This window comes from Corapipo altera, unplaced genomic scaffold (genome assembly GCF_003945725.1).
Source record: "Corapipo altera isolate COAL_440 unplaced genomic scaffold, ASM394572v1 359, whole genome shotgun sequence".
Classification (NCBI taxonomy): domain Eukaryota; kingdom Metazoa; phylum Chordata; class Aves; order Passeriformes; family Pipridae; genus Corapipo; species Corapipo altera.
This window is the reverse complement of record NW_020884948.1, coordinates 2,409,095-2,423,093: the sequence shown is the minus strand read 5'-3', so window position 1 is coordinate 2,423,093 and position 13,999 is coordinate 2,409,095. Positions and strand designations below refer to the sequence as shown.

Below are 13,999 nucleotides of genomic sequence, written 5' to 3'. Positions count from 1 at the left end.
CACAGTATGAGCACTGCGCATGATTCGTCATAATTACAAGCAATTACATTTTGCCAGCACAGACTCCAATTCATCAAACACCGTCAGGTCCATGCAGCAGGGTAGGACTTCATGTTCATTTTTCAAGCATTCAGGCAGGAGCTAGCACAATTCGTATTTTGGACAGAAGCACACAATGCTATTGCAAGCCAAATGCTGCAGTCCACTCTATCCCCATATGGGAAGGGTGGCCAAGAGCAGCAGTTTATACAGCCCCATTGCATTATGGAAACAAGAGCTTTTTTGTAACTCAGGTCATGCAGCTGAGAGCATAAAACAAGTCCACAACTGGGACTTTCCAAAGAGTCTCTGTCTGGAAGTGCAAGCAAGGACATAGGGTTGAGTGAGCAGCCATTCCCCACCCAAGGTCATTCTAAATATGTAAATAAATAATCAGAAAAGGAAAACAACTGCTGAACCCACAATATCATTTGTGCTTGGTGCAAACAGCATGCACCACCTGCCCTGTGCACATTCCCAGTCACTCCAAGTCACCTTACTTCACACTTAGGGGAGCTTTATAGATGCAGGCAGTGGTTGGGACTGAGATTTTAATCAGGAAGGGCAATAAGCTCTGAGGGTAATAAAACTGGCACCTTGCTTGCTGGCAGCAAACTTTCCTCCTCCTCTAATTTTAAGCTCCTCAGTGTTTGCTGGGCAACTGGTCACAGTTTAATCGTGAATCTGTCCTGGCATGGTGGGGACCCTCACTAAAAGCACATGCCCAACCTGGCCAATCAAACCAACTGCTCACTGTTGACAGATGGGCAATTCAGGGAGCTAACACCACTGGCCTGCCACTGAGCCAAAAAATATACATCCTCTTCTGTCCAGTAGCTTAGATAAAACAGCAGAGAAAACCTGCCAATCACCAAGGTACCATAAAATTGAAAAAAAAAGACAAAAAAAACAAACCGAAAACACTTGATGTCCCACAAAACTTCGTACTGCAGCTGCACCGAGGTTCTCAGAGCACAGGGCTGATGCAAATCAGTGACCGTGGGAGTGCCAGCTGCTCTCCAGAGGAGAGAGTGGGACTGAACAAAAGGGACATGTCCAGCACAGATCGAAAGGTGTGTGGGGTAACCACAAACCACTCGGTAAGGAAATGGGGACAGACATGCGAGATGTGAGACAAGGCAAGGAAGATCCACAGAGAAAAGCCAAGGAGACATCAGAGAAGCCAAAAGGTTTGTCAGATGAGAACAGGATAGAAAAAAGAGACTAGAGCAGGACAGGGAATGACAGGAACGGAAAGAGAAATGGGAACATGGTACACAAGTCCTTGGAAACAATCTGACTTTGGGATGGAGAGACAGAGGAGTATAACCAGACACAAGGGTGTTCAGGGTTGTATTGGGTTTGTGTGGCGAGGTTTTGGTAGTGGGTGGGGGAGGAGGGGCTACAAAGCACCCTCTCTAATTAAGTATGTGTCTCACTCCTCCACTGCCCACCCCAGGGAGGGGAAAAGCTACAGTTGTTGGCTCTCTCCCCTCTCAACCAGAACCCATTTGCACACACAGCCTGAAAGTTTCAGCTCACTGAGAAACCCATCAAGTGTCCACATGGCAGTAGAGCTGCCCCTGCCCCACTTCCACATCACAGGTCCATGCTTCAGGAGGTTGGGAGACAGGGTGAATGAAGCTTACACCATCAACACGGCTTCTGTCAGGTCCTCATTTCCAGACACTCAGTACAGTAATGGTCCCCTCCCCTTATCTGGGCTTTGCAATTGCTTTGTCCTTGCTGCATAGGCAGTGTCACTCACAATAACGCAATGGTGCATGCATGACTACGCATGATGGATCGCATGGATACACCATCACTGTTCTCATACTTACAGCCATCACGGTACTTCAGGATGCCACATGGCACAGAGAAGCCAGTTTTTGTCCACAGCTTCTCAACTTCACCCAGTCACTTGGGGAAGAGAGGTAGTTCTTGTCTTATTCTCATTTTCCACTAGACAGCTTTCCAGCCACTCTTCCCCCAGCCTGTAGCGCTGCATGGGGTTGTTGTGACCTAAGTGCAGGACTTGGCATTTGGTCTTGTTGAGCCTTGTACAACTGGCCTCAGCCCATCAACCTTTGCAGTGCTGTGTGCCAGGTGCTGGGAGCTGGCAGGTCACAGGCCACTCGTGCACATCTGGCCCTTGGCCTCACAATGCGAGAGAAAATGCTACATTGTCAACACAGATGAGGCAGTCAGGGCCCACCACCAAGACCACCTGAGACTGGACAGTCCAGCACAAAGAGGCTGCACGCAGCAAAAATGTCCCAACCTATCTCACAAAGACCAACTTCATGTTCTCTCTTCCTGACATCTGCAAAGTCACGGAAGTGAAGCTGTTCTGTGCAGCATTGGCTACACAGCAAAGCGGAATTTAGGAGTAAATACACAGGATCTTTCCTGAAATAGCCCAAAGCTAAGCTGGGGAGATGTGGAGGGCAGGAAATGCTCACCTTGTTCATATGGAGGATATGGTCTATTAGGACAGCACAACTGCTCTTAGTGCAAGTAAGCGAGCAGGTTAGAGGTGAGCAGCGCCACAGAGCAACCTGGGGATGTAGAAATAAACAAACGGCAGCATTTGGCTGGGTGACAACAGAGATGCCAACTTGAGAAGCAGGAGGCAGGAACTGTGCTCAAATAGCTGGTATCGCCAGAGGCAGAGGCAGATTTGCAGTAAAAATAGCACTTCCCAGTAATGCAGTATCCAATGACAACAAACCTCCTGAAAAGCAAGCACTTTCCTTACAGCTGAGCTCAATATAAGGAGCTGCTCATGTAGTAGCAGTAAGTGTCAAGTCTTCACAAATTGCAGCTGACCACAAAGAGGAAAAGCTGGTATTTTTCAACTGCACTTAAAACCTGAAAGAGCAGTTATTTATTCTGCTGTTGGAACCAAATTCTCAGAGACACCAGCACTGCTGATCAGACACTAGACTAAGGGCGGATTGCTAAATGCCCTACGGCACTGCTGTTGTCTACTACCGGTAGTAGATTTCATAAACATGCTGTATACCCATCTTCATTTGCTAAATAAATAAATGACATGCTGGAAAAAAGCATTCACTTCTCTCATGAAATGATCTGATTCATTCCTGTTCCTTGTATGTTTTGTATTGACTTGGAAGTGACAGGAACTACAGGTAAAACCACCTATCAGTACATCGTGCCTGCAGTCAGCCAACAAACCATAATTTTTACAAAATACCTCTGGAATTATTTAGATGTAGAAAGAGCTTGTAAAGTGCACTCAAAAGAGAAAAAAAATCTAAAACATTTTCCATTGCTTCTCTTTGTGGAACAGTGATATCAGCCAGATATTTAGGCTCGATCCATCTTATCCAGGACTAACGCCACTCTAATCAAAGCTTTTCAGCATCTTCATTCCCTCTGCTCAAAACCTGGCTGCAACAGCCTCAAGTCTCTGATTTTCTATCAGAGTCTTTGCACACAACATTAGCCACTTCTTGGTCATTACGCCTTTCTTCTTCCTTCACCTGAAAGAACAAAACTGACCAAAAAGAAGGATCTTGTAAAAAAAGTATGATATGTGAAGCCCCTCTTCCTCCTCCCAGGTAAACCAGTCTGTTTTAAGACTAGTTGCAACCATCCATCAGAACAGCTTACAAAGAGTAGGACACTGGCAGGGCTGCAGAGCAGCAGTCTGAAGAACATGGGCTGGTACTCAGCACAAAACCTACACAAGAAGAAAGACATGGCAGTATTCGCTTCCCGTTTGCTCTGTAGATTTTCTCACATCAGTGTTATGACTCTGCATGTTTGCAGCGTAACACACAAACCCAAAAATACCCTGCAAACTAGAAGACACAGAGAGAATCAGACATTAGACGGTGACTTCCGTTGAGAAATTCTGTAGTGGTTGGACCAGACATTTCAGCACAAATAGCAACAGGAGGTACATGGTGCCCTGATGTAATTACATCCTGCTACAGTCACAAACGTAGGGCTAATTGTGCTCAGATAGTCAATGAACTCAAAACTTCTAAGTTATTTTTAACAACAGAAAAACTAGTAAAACTTATTGACTGTTATCTACTTTGAAAGTTGTTTCTTTTTTCTTCCTTTTTTTTTTTATGTCAGTCAACAGGAACTAAAAAGAGAAGGGAACTAAAAAGAGGAGAATTAGCCTGGTCTCTTTTTGTTCAAGAATCATTGGAAATTCACAACTTCCCCTCATCATGGCTAAGTAATAGACCATAGCACAGGTTTTCTGAATCAAAAAATCTGATTAGATTGACACAATTTCAGAGACATTTCTTCATATATTAGCACTCGACTTTCATATATGTTAAAAATAACGACAGTTCTTTAAATGATTGGAGATATAAAAGCAGAATAAAATCATTTAAGAGCTCACAAGATAGTATTTCCCTCAGGAATAAAGTCCACATTGAAACAGCCTGTCAATGAGTATTTTGAATACTGCATTTGAGTTTGGGAAGAGGATACAGAAGGTATCTCTCCTGCAACCTTTTAAGCCGTTACCTCCCACAAGCCATTTGCATGGGAATGTCTGGAAGAAAAAGCAGATTTGGTTATAACATCCTGACTTTGGAAAACTTTCAGCTCCCATTTGCAGCTCCAAAATAGTCTGCTTAGAAAAGAAAACAGGAATCCATAACACTGCACTTCAATCAGAGGCTAGCCTGCCTATAGCAGCGAAACACAGACCAGAAAACACAAAACACAAATGCCATGTTATTTTTAACACCGCACAAACCAAACAAAAATTAATAAATAGAGCATTTGTTCTTAACAAAATACCATATGGCTTAACAAAAAAAGGGGTTCTCCTGATGCTAACCAAATTGTTTTAATCTGCCAAAAATTATTAAAAAAAGGAAAAAAAAGATGAATAAGAAAACACTGGGATCAGATATCCAAATTGTCTGAAGCTTAAAAATCTGTAAACTAAGTGTTCATACCCGAAGGCAAGTCCTTCTGTGTGCACAAGCATAGATCTTGTTTTAAATACTACACAGCCAGCTGGGAATCCAAGCATGAAACTGTTCACAAGTCCTACATGCTCTGCTCAGTGTGGGTGCCTTACCTCACTTCTCAACAATTCCTCTGAGGCTGGAGCAGCACCAACCACCTCAAGAGAAAGACATTTGTCCAGCCCCATGATACTAGCAGGAGTTAAGAAGAGCATGCAGGAAGAGAGATCCAGCATTTATTTTGGACCTCTGTAACCAAGCTAAAACAGTTGTTATCCATGAAGAATGGATACTACAGTGGGCTGCAATCCAAGAGCAAACTATCTGAAAGTTTCTGTCATTTTCAGGGACTGTACACATCACCGAGGAAAGACGAAATGGAGGATTTCACTCTGCAACATCATGAGGCAAACAACCCCAAAAAGATGCAGTTAAACAACAAAGCGTCGTGGAAAAATAGGGTATGCGGGTATTTGTCAATTATTTCTCCTCATGTCTCTAAACTCCCAAGAGTGGCAGCGTGTCACACATTTTGACCCCATGTAGCATACCCATCCAAACCCCAGTATTTGTGAGAACATGTCTGTGAAAGGATAGTCAAGGGGAAACCACAAAACATGCCACACAGGGGCTGGTGGACAGTCCAGGATCACTGGTATGGCCTCTGGCTATTTCAAGCACCTATACCTAAAGTTTAGTTTGTACGGGTCCAAAAACTGGTACACCTTAACAGCTACAAAGTATTTCTAGTACTCGACAACTTGTGCTGCTGAAAGAAGGGCAGCAACTCCAAACACCCAAAGTTCTTGAACACCCCAAGTTCCATGAAGCAGGTGTGAAAATAAATCTCTTTTGCAGATCAGAGGAAAGATTTGAACCACAAATCACACCAGTGCCCTTCCTACCAGGAGACGGATGCTGGCCAGACTGTTAAGCTCAGGTCTGCTCAGACATGTGGTACAAACATGGATCAGTCAGGCTCTGCTTCTGCTGCTGGTGGACTGGGAAGCTTAGAGACCTGCTGCCATGGCAGGGAGGGGCTTTCCTCAAGTGCCAGGGCAGCAAATCATGCCCTGCACTGCTCACAGTAATACAGTCAGCTGCCAATGCACTTGGTAGAGTCAATTTAATGAAAATGTGCAGACCACACCTACACTACACCACCCTTCAATCTCACTCGTGAAGTTGTTCTTGAGGATCTGTCCCCCCTTCCTGTCTCTCACCTCCCACTCAAGGCACTACCATCAGTGGAGCTGTAGGCACAGCTGTTGGCTCATGCTGCTCTAGATGCTCTCATGCTGCCCATCTTCTCTCCAGCCACTTGGCACAGCCCATGCACTGAAAAGTGGGTGGTAAAAGGACCATCCCCATGCCCTTGCTACCATGCAGCTGGTTGGAAGCAAATCCTAGGAAGCAGCACTCCTTACCATGGCTTGCTTCCCTGCTGGGTGAATTGGCCCTCCACATCCCAGCTGTTGCAGCCTGCCTGCTGCCAGGAGGGACATCACTGCTATGTCCTGCAGGGCCAAAGCCAAGAGATGGCAACATAATGCCCTCATGTAACACTATTCAGTGTATTTCCTTCTCTAGTTCTAAATAACTTGGGACACATTCAATTTGAAAGGTAATAAAAAGATGTGATAGAATAGAGCTTTGCTTCAGCACAGCTGTGTATGTCAAGGCTCAAATCAACTCTTTTAAATCTTACTTTCTGCCCTAAACAACAAAGAAATCATCAGGCTCTTCATCCAACTTAACGTGAGGTAATTTGAGTGCATTTTCCCTTCATATGGTAACCAGTACATAGCTGAGCACACTTCTAGTATTCCAATTCAATAACTGCAATTATCACTTTGGTCAACACACACAAGATAGCAGCCCCAGCTCTAGCATTTACCTTGTTCTAGAAGACTAGTGTTCAGTTGTCTTCAAAGACAGTACCCCCAAGGACAAAACCTAATGATATTGCAGTCATCACTTTTCATGAAAAATCACATCCTTCAGTTAGTAAAATGCTCCTTACATTCTGGAGAAATGAAAACCCCAAACACACTAGTGCGTAAAATAAGAGCAATCACTCAGGAACAAAGTCCTGCCTCCCAGTCAGTTTACTGCCTGGAAATAAGGTTAAGATTTTTGCAAGAAACAAAGCTTGTATTCTTCTCCAAAACACCTTAGCATTATAAGGAAATAATGGTGGACCTGGCAGTGTCAGGTTAACAGTCAGACTCAGTGATCTTAGAGGTCTTTTCCACCTTTACCGATTCTATGAAATAACCCCTTGCAAGTCCTATATGACAGAATGTTAGCAGCTAATTCTTCATATGAAATTCCAGGTTCCCCCTTTTCCTTCCACATGCAGATGTGCGCACAGAGGTACAGAGTTAAGTTAATGGTGACAGTGACACAGCACATACCTGTGTGCTGTTTCTCAAAGCAAGGCCCAGCTGGAAGGCTGTGCTTTATCAGCAGGTGCCACCATAAACCAACCCTTTCTGAGCCACTTCCCACAAGCAGTATTACCACTGACCCACAGTGGTTGCAGAACTTTAAAGTGCTTTAAAGCCATGCTGTAGACACAACTGAACGCTGTAGGGAGGAAATAAAAGCATCACAATCACATCCCACACACAGTGGCATGAAACAAATCTTAAAACTTCAGCCCAAGCAGGGTCTTTGCAGTTCGACAAGGACAGACATCCCCTAGCCTATCTTCATTGCCAAACTCTTGCAATCTGCCCCTTTGCACACTATGAAACCTGTTCTAGGAAATTCTCTAATACAAGACTGGTATCTGAAGGGAAAAGGCTTCTGCAACTACCCTGAAAGTTTGCCTGACAATGCCAGGACATCTGGCTTGGCATATAATTCCATTCCCTTATGTGATGTGGACATATATCATTCCCAGCCATCTTCCCCAGAACAAATTAAAACCCTACCTTTGAGCCTTGTTGAAACAGCTTTTTCTGACATCTAGTTTTATTTCTTTCTACATCCCACTCAAGAATGCTACAAGCACTTCCTCCCCTGTCTCAGTTTCTGGGCAGATACTCAGTATGTCAGTCTCTGCACTTCCTACTCTTCTTTTTCCTTGTTCCTCTACGTCTGAGGAGCAGGGGACCAAATGCACCATTACAGGTCACACCTGAAACAGGAAATCTCTGTAGCTGACCCACCCGTATCGGCCCAACACTCCCATTTTCTATCCGATTCTTCCTACTAGTCTTTCTGGACCAAACTGCAAAGTCACTTTCTGGCCTAAGGTCCTTCAATCTCTTTCTCCTGCTGTTCTGGTTCATCTATTAATTACTTAAATTACTCACGACTCTGCTCATTTTCAGATCTTCATCACAGTCAGTATTACCATTATGGATATTTGCATCCTTGCATCTCAACCTACATTTCTTCAAACTCAAACCTCAGTTTACTTCCATTGCAAATTTCTAATCCCACTCAGTCCTACTGCACTGAGGGAGACAACTCTGCAACCACACAAGCAGGTACCTTATCCCACTTACACAACTGGTTGTCATGAATTCTGGCGAAACAAAATAGGCACTGGAATTTCAAGAATTGAGGCACTTTTGTTCCCAAATTTGTTAGGTAACAGAGGAAAAAGACATTTTTAGAAAACTTCATTTTTAGGTGCCTTCAAGACAAGCTCATCTCTGACCTTTTGTGCCTTGACCTGACCTTAACCATGCAAAATACCTGGCATGACACTTAATTGCCAGCAGAAAACAGAGTGCCCAAACTTAATGGAATGGTTTTGCAACAAAAGTACAACAAATTTTCTCTTCTAATTCAGATTTTTAGGGCACAGAGAAAAGCACCGGCTGAAGAGAACACTCATTAAACATGCCAGCAGAGCTTTATTCCCATTACTGTACAGAACCCTTGAACTATTTGTAAAAGATGAATGCTTTTAGTTTGAAGTCATTGGCTTTGAATTTATTTTTTGAACTGATGAGATGAGGTGCCGGGGGAAGAGAAATGAGAAAGAGGTTCAAAGATGTGCAAGAGCTTTAGCAGTCCACACTGTGCTACAATCTTAGGGATGCTTAAGGGAAGTGGATACTGCTGCTCACACTGTCAGAAGTGCTGTGAGGGTGAGGGAAGGAAAGTCTCCCTCCTGGATTTTTCCACTTGCCTCTTCCTTCAGTTCCTGAAATTCTCAGATGTGTTGAGTGCAAAGGGCACAAAGAACTGTCTTTGGAGCTTCATGCTGTGCTGCTCCAGGTCTTGAGAGAACAGCTTTGGGGAGACACAGGAGGTGAGCAGAGAGGTGAATGAAGTGCTGACCCCAGCAGAGCAACCCAGAGGCCACATATCAGCAGAAAGTCAAGCAGAAAGCACAGGTCCTTGAACCTGGGGCATCAGTCACAGGTCTGCTGTAAGCGAAAAGAGGGTCTGAAGAAGAGGAGACAATCCATTTGCTTCTTGGGATCAGAACAAGATTGTTTCAGTCTATCTGTTCACATACTAACAGACTGTCCTCATCCTGAGTGCACTGATACCAAGTTTGTTTACTTTCCTGATGTAACACCTCCAAGGGAGAGGAAACTAGAAATCTTCTGAGGACTACAGACTACTTTCTTCAGTCTCTTAACTTTGAAACAGGCAGATTTGGGAATGGAATCTGATCTTCCTGGTGTCTATTAGAACCACTAATTAAAAGGTTAAGAGAGAAGCTGTTAGCAGTAAGCCTTACAGTTGCACAAAAACCTGGTCCATCCAGTCATGAAAATTGTTTACTAACTACTCCCCAAACTCTTGCAAACTTGCATGTGTATGCAAAGTCCAGAAATGAGAAACCTCAGAATATCTTATATAAAGGCTACAATAAAGGACAGTATCAAGTAGCTAATTAGTGCCACAGTAGTGGAAAAAGGAAATGTCATCAAAGCAAAACAATGAAATAAGTATAACTTCCCTGAAAAATTGTATGAATGCTGCCTGGAGCCTCAGAAGCAATTACAACAATTTTTGTAGACCCACAGATAAAACTGAGGATCTGAGTAGAAAGAAAGAGTATTTAGGAAGACAAAAGAAGACAGTCACAGCAGACAGGAACGTAAATGATAAGTATAGTCTAAAACAGGCAATTTGTAAGCACAGTGACAGATAGTTTTCATTAACTTAGTCCAACAGGAAAACCAGTGAAACGAAGTAATGGGCTATACAATGTAAAGTACAAACCCCTTTTAAGTAGTGCTAATAACTTTACATTTACTCATTGCATTCTGGTTCACGCTTAAGACCTTGATTTTTCTATTTGCCAGGGTCCCAGATTTACCTTTTAGTTCCTAATTAGTCCCTTGAGAACTACTTTCGCTTTTATAAATTAGTCCCTTATGATTGTCTACACAATGCTTTCTGCTGTGAAAATCTGCTTCTTATTGGGTCAGATGATTTGAATCCACAAAGCTATTCTGGCAGATTTTTGTTTGTTTGTTTGTTTTTAACTAAAATGGCCCTCAAGTCCAATACCCCTCTTCCACCTTCTCTGTTTTGTGTGTTTAATATATAAAATAGCTGCTATTTTAACAGTAGACACTGTTTAATCAGCACCTGGAGGCTACAACTCCAAAGTCTGAGAGAAACAGACTCTCTCTATTCAGCATCTTCCTTGATGTCCAGACTGGACACAATGTACCACTAACTCAGATCACCACTCTACTATGTCTGTTTTGTGTTTGTGGCATACTCAGAAAAAGAAATCTATCACATAGGCATCCATTATCCCTACTCCTATTTCTTTTGGTCTGATCCATGTAATTTCTGAGGAAAAAACCCATACCATTCAATACTGCCATTATCTGCTTCATCCTCTTTTAACTTTCCTTCTTTTTAGCATCTTTGAAGTCCTTTTCCAGTTATTTTCTCTTAGTCCTTTACTGAGCCTCCCCAAAGCAGCACATATAGGTAACAAAGCTGCCACAACTGATGTGGACTGTCTCTTAACATCTCTTTTCAGTGGAACTAAATTTATTCTTAAGAAGCTAATGCATAGTTGGTGCCTGAGCAGAAACATCCACAACTCTAGCTACTTCTCTCTAGCTAAGGGGTTTGTTTTCTTTTAAATAGCATTACTCCAAAGAAGTAACTCACTGGAGCTGTTTTACTTATTCACAAATAAAAAATTCCCTGAGGCTAAAAAATCCCAAGAAACCACAGCAGTGGCATTTTTAGAGCATTTGCCCAATCTCCTTAAACCTCAAATTTCACTAAAGGAGGTGGCCAGACATTGGTTAGCCAGTCCTGACTAAAGCCTTTTACATCTGTTCACCACAGCACCTGGCTAATTCAAGAGAGGCAGAAAAACCTAGCAGCTTTCATTAATCTTCACAGCGTTTGAATAAAGCCAGGATTTTTCTCTGGAACAAACACTGTTCTCAGAAGTCAAAAGTTTCTCTTAAAAAATGATATAAAGAGCTGCATGTGTCATAAAGGAAAAAGCTGCAGAGCAGTACTTAAATAAAAGACCCCCACAACAAAATTTTGTCTCCCAAAGAAATAGTGTCTTCTAGTATTTTTAATATTATCTATAGAGGGAAAGAGGAAATACTATATTAAATATAGATGTATAATAGAATATATTTAATATGATTTATTTATTTCAAACTTCTTTACACCGCACTCATTTCACTGGAGACATTTCAGATAAACACTTTCTTGGAACTAGCTCACGGCGGCAGTGGACTTTGTAAAACATTTATGAATGGAAAAGCATTCTTAAAATTTGCAACTCTGGACTCCAGCAGCTTCTGAGACAAAAAATGCTGATTGTTTCTCCTTTAGTGATTTGTGCTTTTTAAAACAGAATAATCAGTGTGACTGACCCAGTACTGCCACAGGAGGAACTAAATTAATATTTTCTTTATTTCATAGCACAATAACCTGATTGAATTAAATATGATTATCCTCATTCAGCCTTTTCAGGTTGGATTTCTCAAGGCAGGTTCCTATCAACACACAAGCACAGTCACTGATTGTGCCGACTGTCTCCAGGCAGTGAAATTTTGAGCCTCTGACCCAACATCAAACAAACATGACAGTGAAAGTTGTGCAGACAGGAGGTTCCTTTCAAGCAGACTGAAAACTGACCATAAGCTAGAAGAGAGACCCGGAAAACAGCTCGCAGAGGAACGACACAGCCCTTCCCTGGCTGCATCCTTACGACCCTGCAGCTGCACGTGCAGCCCTGAGTCAAGCACAGCAAGTGCCCATCTTGTGCCCAGAGTGCAGTCAGAGAAGAGACAATAGTAGATATCAGGACCTCAACAACTGTTGTAAAAGGACCTCACTTTATTGAACCCACGTTTCCAAACTAACAATTGATGAGCACATCCAATGGACTGTGACTTCTGAAACTTCAAGATATGCAGCCCAGCTCAGGCCTACTGCCAGACCTCTTTCTTAGACCTGAGGAGATTCTGCCATGCAGCAGCTCTGAACTCCAGGCACTGACTGAAAAGAAACCACTGCTCTATTGGGTTGGAGCAGCAGCTAGCAGTCCAAAAGGTTACTGCCAGGTGACTCTGACAAGCTTTTGCAAAAAACTTTCAATGAAGTTATTTTTTTCTGGAGCAGGGCAGGGCAGCAGACAGGAATGCAATACAACAAGCTGTCCTGGAGCAAATGGACCCTTGTGCAGTCCCAGGGTTAACTCATCTTTGTGTAGGACCACACACCTACAGCTTGGTCACAGACTTACAGAAGAACAACTTCCATCCTCCTCCTGTGGTGGAAGGAGGCCTGTTGGGATTATGATGAGTACATCATAACATGGTCTGCATGAGTCCAAGCCTCCCTCAGAGGCTCTCCCACCCCTGCATAAAAAGCACACACTCCCCCACTACAGGAGCTCCACAAAAGCTGTTGTCCCCACAAGGATATGACTTTCCCAATGCACTGACCAGCAGGTGTGCACTGACCTCTGTGTGCAGCAATGCTGCTGCCAGATTCAGAGCCAACCTTCTTACCCTCTCCACTGCCTCATGTTAAACACTGCCTTTTCTCATGATTGCAGTTTATTAGAAAGAGAAAGTGACTGGGAGTCAAGTATCTTAGAAGGAGTGAGGACACAAAGCTAAAATGACAGAATAAATTCTTTTAAGTTTTTTGTCACAAAGCAAAAGCAGTTAGTAATACAAGGAGCATCAGATCCCAGCTGTAGCAAAGTCAGCATCTGTGACTCCTGAAAGATGGGAGAGGGGATGCATCAAATTTTGAAATATTTTACTACATAATATAAAGAAAATTTACAAGTAATGAGCAATTTTTTAACCTCATAATGCCTTTTTTCCTCATATAACAGGATGCCTCCTATATTCTAAAGCTCTTAAACTTTGAGGCTGCTTTTGTCTTTTTTTCAACATAATCATAATTCTAATCCACCCCAATAATTAAAGTCATTAAATTACTCTTTTACTAGGTGACTTGACAGAACTAGTTTAGTTCTTGAACAGAAAGAAGATTAAGTGATTATTTCTTTGATAGGTATTAACACAATTCATTACAAAAGCCCTTCTGTCAAGGTTAGTACCATAATTTATAGAACTATGACTATACTATTTAGGTTGCAACTTTTAAAAAGTACTTAAACACTTGAACAGAGCTCTAAGTTTCCATGAAGTACTAATTCCAAAGGTAAACAGGTGAATTGTCAAAGAGAACATAATGAAAATTTCTGTTCCTTTGACTAGCTTAGTTGTTTACTTAATCATAGGAAAATTTCTGCCTATCAATCATCAGCCCACCAGTACACGATCTTCCCTCTACAAAAGCTGTTACTCAGCGTGCATCCCCTTTCTGATTTTATTGTTTCCATCTCTTTCCAACTTCTCCTTTGGCCTCCACTCTCTCAGAACAGGGAAGATGCTACAGGACCTAGTACCCATATTGCTACAAAAAGAGGGAAAATGAGAGAAGGGAGAAATGAAGACATAAATAAAAATAAGATATGAGGAGCTCTGATCAGATGTGGCCAC

At 42.6% G+C, this 13,999-nt stretch overlaps 1 protein-coding gene across 4 annotated transcripts in view; it reads right to left on the bottom strand.

Annotated features, from left to right (window-relative positions):
* Nucleotides 1–13,999, bottom strand: part of PQLC1 (PQ loop repeat containing 1) — a 72,418-nt gene that overhangs the window by 3,742 nt on the left and 54,677 nt on the right. Inside the window, exon 6 of one of the 4 annotated variants that reach the window (XR_003530814.1) lies at nt 2,502–2,597. The exons of the other annotated variants lie outside the window; for them this stretch is intronic. The gene's annotated coding sequence lies outside the window, so the exon portion shown is untranslated. The remainder of the gene's footprint in view (nt 1–2,501; nt 2,598–13,999) is intronic. 4 annotated transcript variants of the gene reach the window in all.